Raw genomic sequence first — 8,239 nt, 5'->3', positions numbered from 1 at the left:
TTCAACGCAGGCGCATTAATTATACAGCATGCCATCCTTCCAGAAAAAAGCCACACAGGACTGCTGGCACAGAGAAGCTCATTAAGGAGAAACACACCAAACCTGACATCACCCTGCACTGACACCAGAAATGGTTCCCCACCACGTTCTCTGTCTTTGTTAAAAACATCTTGATCTTAGCAATCACATCACAGATGCATTGCACCCTGTACATATCCAGCCTCTTTTATGCGGCATATTTAAAATCACATTTTTATATTGGTGAATAAAACATCTGTTTAATGTCAGTGTTGTAGCATCTATTAGCAACTTTTTTCGAATTCTGGTAAACTCCACTGTCATCCATATTAAGGCAACAAGAATCAGACAGAATATATTTGTTGTCCAAAAAGCATTTTACTCATAGAACACCATTATGAAATAAACTAAATCCTTACAAAACTATTAAAAGCATGCTTTTATCTGCAAACAATGCTGCTTTAACTGTGCTGTGTAATGTATGTTTAATGTTTCCACTTAACAATGTTGAAGCAAGCATGGAACATGTGAGATGTGAGCCTCAGTGCCAGTTTTCAAAGTGGTCACTCTGCCAAAATCATGTTTGCTTTATTGTCCGCCATCATGAAAGTAAAATGTAGGGAGAATAAACACATATGCAGAACAACTCAGAAGCACAGCTAGAAGCAAAAAAAAACAAAACAAGAAAAAAACAAGTTGGTGCTTTGTGCAGAGTGGTCAATTTTTACTTTAGCTATAACACAACTCAACTTTATTTATAGAGCACTTAAAAAACAACCACAGCTGAAATAAAGTGCTGTACATAGATGAGTAGAACATAAGACAAACTATTAAAAACAGTAAAACAATAAAACAATAAAAACAATAAAAAACACTAAAAGCACTAAATAAAAACAGGGTCTCATGCTGGGTTGAAAGCCAAGGAATAAAAGTTGGTTTTAAGACAAGTTTTAAAAATGGACAGTGAGGGGGCTTGTCTGACATAACATAACATAACCTAAGATTAAAAGCTGTCCTGTCAAACTTCAACTTTCTCTTTTTCTGTGTTAGACGACTAGACAGGTTTTTGTTTGAAGCAGCCTGAGGCCTTCAGTCATAACATGAAGCCCTTCACTCACCAAGTATTCCTGGGCTTCTTCAGCCTTTGGGTTGCAGACAGAGAACACACTGCAAAGCAACATGTGATTTAATCTGTTCTCTATTCTAGATTATCCCCCCCTAATCTCCTTGTGTATGAGCAGTAAGGTGAATAATTTCATTTTATTCCTTGTTATTAGCTCTGTAAATTCTAAATCCAAAAGAGGCTTTGGACTTTCTTCTCGGGCTGTGCTAGGTTTAATAGGTTGAAAACAAGTTTTCTTCTTCATGGCTGGGGATAAAGAATGAAGTAAAATAGCAATAACAAGATATTCTTTTAATTTCAATATTCTTTTAGATATTATTAGTTATTTGAATCATTTAGAGCTTCGCTTAAATGTGCTTCCACACAATATTTTTTAATGCTGTTAACATTTGAAATGAAATAAGATTAAGTAATCACCTACTGTGCTAATAAAGCCTTGAAATACATGAAAGAGCACTGCTGATCTCACTGGGCACTACTATATGGATTTTGTGGAACTTATTGCCCCCTGGGTTAAGTTATTGGGATCTAGACTGCAGATTACCCTTTGCACACACACACACACACCCTCAGACACATATTAGTCACTGGCCAGCATCAGCCCCATGTGCATAATTCAGTTTTTATTACCCACCGCCAAGCCAACAGGAATTTGTCCATTTTGCAGATTGCACATACAGTACAACACGGTACATACGGCGAGCACAGTGTGGGACTGGTAGCAGGATCAGCATATGTGGAAGCATAGAGGGTCTGTGAACTGTCAAGGACGTTGCCTAGAAGGAGAAGAAACAACTTAGATTAAACATATTTCAAGGTTATTAATTAAAAATATGTTTGAAATGCATTACAAATTAGGCACAGACATGAATGAGCTGTAACTTTTGCCTTCAAATAAATTCAGTGTCAGTAAATTGTATCCTTAACTACAGCTCCTCTGTAAGATTATTAGGTCCCAGAGATTCATTCATTATTTAAAGCTCCACAAAACAATTTTTTTAGGGTAATGTGAAATAGGTCGCTCATAGTACCAAACCTTCACTCTACAGGTGGGAAAGAGTCAACTCATACAACCCACTGTCTTTTACTGTCTATAGAAATTACTTTTTTGTGTTTACCATTTTGTTGTCTTTCACTTTTTTTATTAAATTTATACTGATGGCTTTTATAATTTTGATTTTCAACTGAGCAGCGAGTTGAAAGAGCCCAATTTTACTTAAATAAATAAACAGGCTATTACACTACTGCTAATTTCACTTTTTATAAATTGTTACAATTATATCCGTTCAAGTTGTGGTCCCTTTGAATGAGAGATGGATGCCCTCACATTTTGCCTGCCTCAGCTCAACTCAGGAGGCACCTCTTTGCCCGTTTTTTTTAATTAGTCTGGTGCTGTCAAGATGGCGGCAGCTAGAGAAACAACACTGAGCTTCAAAACTGCTCTTCGGGAAACCTGTGGGTGACGAAAACAACGGTCTGCATATAAGCTTACAATAATACCAATGTTAAATGGCATCTTTATTATCCAATTTTGCCGCTGTTTTTCTCATGAGATGCTAGCACACAACTAGAAAACTCAATGACAGTGCTTAGTTTTTTTCAGGTGCACAAAAACAGACTGCAACTAAATGTTGTTTGGTGTCTACAGGTGCTTGGAAACTATTTGCATTAACCCTCAGAACTTCATATAAATGCTTTATTATATAACAAGTTTATTTATTAACTAGTTGTGGAGTGATTCTGCTCCTGGTGGACATTAAAGCCAGTTATTGCATATTTAACATGCATTTATTGCTCACAATATTCAAGAACAGTACACAGCTTACCTCCCTACTTCTTACAGTAGCTCTTACTTCTGACAAAAGAACAAAAAGAAAAGAAAAACTAATTGATAAGCACCCTTGTTAATTATTTGTTCACCTTCCAGGAAGGATTTTCCAGTAAGGTGGGGGAGAGCGAGGAGGGTGAGGGGGGCTCTTGGTCTTTTAACACTGCTCTCATCCCACTTTCTCCTCTCTTCGCCTCCTCTCATCTTGGCGCTCGGGAAGGACACAAGTGAAAGCGTCTCCTTCTCTTTTGCTTGAACGAGCAGCTCAGTCGCTTCAGCCGCTGAAGCTGCAGGACGGAGTTTGGTACCGAAAACAGAAAATAAGACCTGCACCTGTCCGAAGGCTTCTGGGAATACACTGGGGGCAACTTCTGCAAAACGAGACCAAGAATTTATCATATTGAAAATCAAGTAAGTCCTGTTTCGTGTATTTTATTTGAGCAGACCATGACTCGGATAGTGCTTTTATGTCTTCGATTACTTTTTGATATTCATTTCTCCGTTTGAACCTTTTTACCTTATTATACATGCATTATTATACATGCATTAGATTTATAGAAAAGCCCACTGAGGAAAAACATTTATCTTTATCAATTAACCGGTATCATTTTTGATTAATAACTGACTTGAAATGCGAAGAAATGCATGACAGATGCGTTATTGTCATACGCTCAAAGTAAGGCGCTGAATGCATCACCTGCTGCAGCATCACCCTATGATTCCACAGAGAATACCAATGATAAACACAGACCCTTCACCTAAAAAGTATAGTGATATCAGATGTAAACACACCATAGTATGTAGTAGTAGTAGTAATAATGCATTCAGTGTGAAAGTACAGAAAAATAGTAAATAGCAAATAGCAGCCTGTTTCAAGTATCAAAAGTTCCCAATGCAGAATGATGCATTTCAAGGTTATTGTATAATATTTAATTAGACTATTCATTAGTAATGTCTCAGCAACATTAGATGATGGACATCTCATTTTTAAAGAGATGTCCATCATCCTTAGTGTAACTTTGCAACTGCTCGAGTGAAAAGTGCATTTCCTTCTGAGATGTGAAGGAGCAGAATTTAAATATTGGAAACACTGGAAGTGGTCAAGTATTTGGAACCAATCACAACTGAAATGGAAAAAATAAATAATAATAAGTGTGCCAACTGAAAAGTGCAAGTATCTGAATTGAAACTTTTGGAGATTAGAAACAAGATGCCAATAAACACACACAGTGTAGTGTAGGTTGTTGCAATTGTCTTGTTTGAGGACAGAATCCCATTTTTAATAGCAGATTAGAAATAAACTCCAGTGAACATACTTGAATTTATGAAGGATTATCTATGAAGAAAGAGGTTGTCAGTAAGCAAAGAATGTGCCATGTGTTTTCAGGGCCATAGCCATAGTTCATACGTAGTATTGCACATATACTAAAGTGAACTGGGGTACTGAGGGAGGCAGACGAGGTGGGGAAGAAGGTGATGCAGAGGAGGTGCGGATAGCTGTTCTGAAGAAGCAGGAGAAAGAATTATGGGAACACAGAAACCCAACAGAATGAATGAGTGATTGAATGAAAGAAACATATATAAATTGAAAAAAAAAAGAGTCCTGCAACACCATTAATTTGACCAAAACCAATAATGTCTCTATTGGACACTGTTGCCCAAAAAGTTGGAATAAAATATCTTTTGTCTCTTCTCATGAAATGATTTTAACGATGTGATTTTTTTTTTTCTTGATAGATTAAGTGTATACCCTCTCAAAACCTTATTGATCAATCTCTGCCAAACATATGACTGATGTATAAATAGGAACAAAAAAAGGAATGTGTCTGAAAACCAAATTATTCCAACTTTATGGGCAACAGTGTATTCTTCGGTGACTTCACCACAACCCCACAGAGGAGAAAAGTTGTTTACATCATTAATCGAAGGTCGTAGAAGCCACAATTTGTATTTGAACATTTATTCAGTATTATATAGTAAAGCAGAGTCATAAAACCAGAAAATATATTCATAAATATATTATAAGATCATTTTGAGGACACAATTACTTTAAAAAAAAAGTGTTGGCACAGCTATTGGTGTTTTAAAGGCCTTCAGAATATGAATAGACCATGTTTTTTCATAATGTGTATATACCGTTTCAGGAAAATCCATGTTAAAGTGTTTATCCTTAACAGCATGAAAATCTTCCTTCACAGAAGCAAAAATAGAATAAATATCAGAATAAAAATATGTGTCAAAAAAGATAAAATATATAGAATAGAAATAAAATAGAAACAGAACAAAAGTAGAGTTGTGCATGTGTATGTGAGTGTGTGTGAGGCAATTCAGCAGTTCAGTATCCTGATGGTTTGTAGATAGAAACTGTCCCTGAACCTGCTGGTTGGAGTCTGGGTGCTCCAGAACCGCCTGCCAGACGGCAGAAGTGTAAATAGTCTATAGCTATAGTCAAACCTCCTATTACATACTTGCAATATTCTCTAAATATCTATTGAAACATGTGGTTTACTAGTCCAGTTTAGTGATTAATAATATATACTGTGGTTGCTCCACATTCACGTAACTTCAGAGGGTATATGCTCTTCACAGCAGTGGCAGTAGATTTCCTGCAGCCCGTCCAAAAGTGACTGGACCTACATAATGAGTGCAGACCAGGTTTGTTGTTTTTTTCCTCACCCTTTCAGAGAAAAAACTAAGGCAGTTCTAATCTGCCTAATCAGCTTGTTGCACACAGACTCACACGCACAAGTCTAAATGTGGCTGTAGCTAACAACCAGATTCTCTTAGTTTATGGCTCTTGTCACTGCTTTAAATGATTTGCCCTCCGGCACAGAGTCAGCAGCTAACCGTTGATAAGACATGGCTGCAGCTTGAGGCTGACTGGAGAACTGCTTCAAGTCATTCCTGTGAACCTAACATCTCTCTCAGCACTCAGTCATGCTGTACGGAGCCTCTTTCTTCCTTTCTGCTACCCCTATTATCTAAGACGTCTCCCGTGCTTCCAGCCCTCCCCGGCTGCTCCTTGCTTCCTGTCAGATTGTGTCCGTCGGGGGGGAGTTCAGGTTGCCCCTGGAGATGGGCTGGCCCAAATCATTCGAGGTGGCGCGATGTGGGACTGGTGGGCTGGAGTGATGAGGATTTGCTGAGGGGGCAAAAGCAGGATGGTGGTTTTTGTGAGAAAACGGAGGGGTATGGTACAGGGGAGGTCAGGCTGGTCCAATGATGGCTCAGCTGATGCCACCTGTTCTCAAATCTGAGTGGCAGAGGAGAAGAGAGGCGGTGTGTTATGTTTGTGAGAAAAACTTTCACTGTCATTGAGTTCCTTTACTTTTATTCATTTTGAATTTCATATTCAGTTTACTAATAAAATCAGACAAATTTCTAATCCCATGTTAAGTCATGCCATCACAAAATTTTGACCCAGGCCTCAACACACAGTCTGTCCTTGTCCATTGTATACAGTGAATTGTATAAAGAGCATTTATCAAGACTATTGAACCGCAGCTAGATGTATAAAAAAATTATTGTAGCCTTAAAGGAAAATACACTACAGTTCATAGTGATAGTCCAATCAATGATCTTCGACTAGCATATTAACCAGACAATGGCCATCCTATTTTTTGTCAGAATTAGCTACAATTCTGTCTCAGATTTGCATGTTGCTGCCTGTAAATAAAACAAGCGAAGAAAGGTAAAAGCCTTGATATGATTTGTCAGTCTCACAAGTTCAAGAATCCAGGTGTTCTGAAATGTTTCAACAATTGATCCATGAGCATGCCTTATATAAGGCATAGAAGTTATTACATCAAGCCAGTAAAGGGGGAGAGAACATTGCATTTCCATATGTAACCATAGCCTGAACCATCTTTTAGGCTACTTCTAGACTGATCTGATCTGTGGCTGTGAAAGGTGCCCAGGGCAGATGCCAGCCTCTGGCAAAAAAAAGAGAAAAGATGGACAAGAATCAACTTTTTATTATATAACCAACTTATAGGCAGTAAATCCACCTGTTGCCATGAGACAGAGGTTTTATATTGATAACTAAAAAAACTCCACTTACTGAGATTGTTTTAAAGTGGACCTTGAGTTAAAATAATTTATCCAGACTGCTGTTTCCAACGTCAAGAATGAACTTTAATGATAAACATGAGAGAGACTTAGCAACTCTAGCACCTGAACTTACATTAGAAGTGGCAGATGTATCTCCCCACTTCTTTCTTCTTTCACACAGACTCTTGTAGCATGCTGAAATGTCAGCATGCGTGCTGAACTCAGCTATCTACCAGAGCACCAGCCTTCTCATCGCACACTGGGTAAAGTGACAAATGGGCCAAACTCTCACAAAGCTGGTGCAGTCCTTAAAGAATGTAGTTCATCCCTTCCTCCCCCATCCTCCCGCCTCCCTCCTCCCTCCCAGCCTCAAATGACCTTTCCTGGCAAACCAAGTGTTCAAACATACTCTTGGCCCCCGCTGCCTTTTTTCTCAAGGTGAAGTCATTGACTATTCAGACTCTTGCGATGCCTGTCTTTGCAGTTGAGACGTTGCCTGGGATGCGTCCTTCGCCTGAGGAAAAGCACTCCTCTTCTGTCTTTCTCTGTCTCTCTCTCTGCCCTCCGTGTCGTATGGAAATGTGGTAATGGCGAGAGGCCATACACTCAGCCCAGCACCAGGGAGTCTGTAGAAATTCTTAGATTCTTCTATTTAAATAGTTTGAGGATTGTCTGAAGGATTTATTTTAAACGTATTAATTTAATGTGCATGTGATGTAAAGAGAAATGAATAGTGACACGAAACTGTCGGATTGATGTTTGATTTGCTCAGTGATGCATTCACTGTCTCATTAATTAGAACTGTTCAGTTTTCAGTTAAGACTGGCCAGAATTCCATATCAGCGTCATTTCAGAAGAACCTCCCTTGGGGGGAATGTGTCTTGTCTTTTTTCTAATGCTTCTTTTCTAAAGCTTGCTAGACATTTCAGATTTGCTTAGCATTTCAAGTAGATGTGATGCTGTGCCCATTAATGACTAAGGAAGCTTGCTGAATCAGTATTGGTTCTGTAGATGTTTATATCAACCAGAATAAATCTCAAGCTACACCTGTAAAAACTGTCAACAGAAAAAAGGCAGCGTTTATGGGTAAAAATTGTGACATTGTTCAAAGAGAGATGTGATCACACTTATTTATGACAGCCCTAAGGTGTAGGAAAACTTGTTTCTAAAGCACTCTGGATTATATTGTGCATTGTTCAAATCCTGTTATTTCTGACTTT

The sequence above is a fragment of the Chelon labrosus genome (assembly GCF_963514085.1).
Source record: "Chelon labrosus genome assembly, chromosome: 12".
Classification (NCBI taxonomy): domain Eukaryota; kingdom Metazoa; phylum Chordata; class Actinopteri; order Mugiliformes; family Mugilidae; genus Chelon; species Chelon labrosus.
This window is presented reverse-complemented; position numbering follows the sequence as displayed.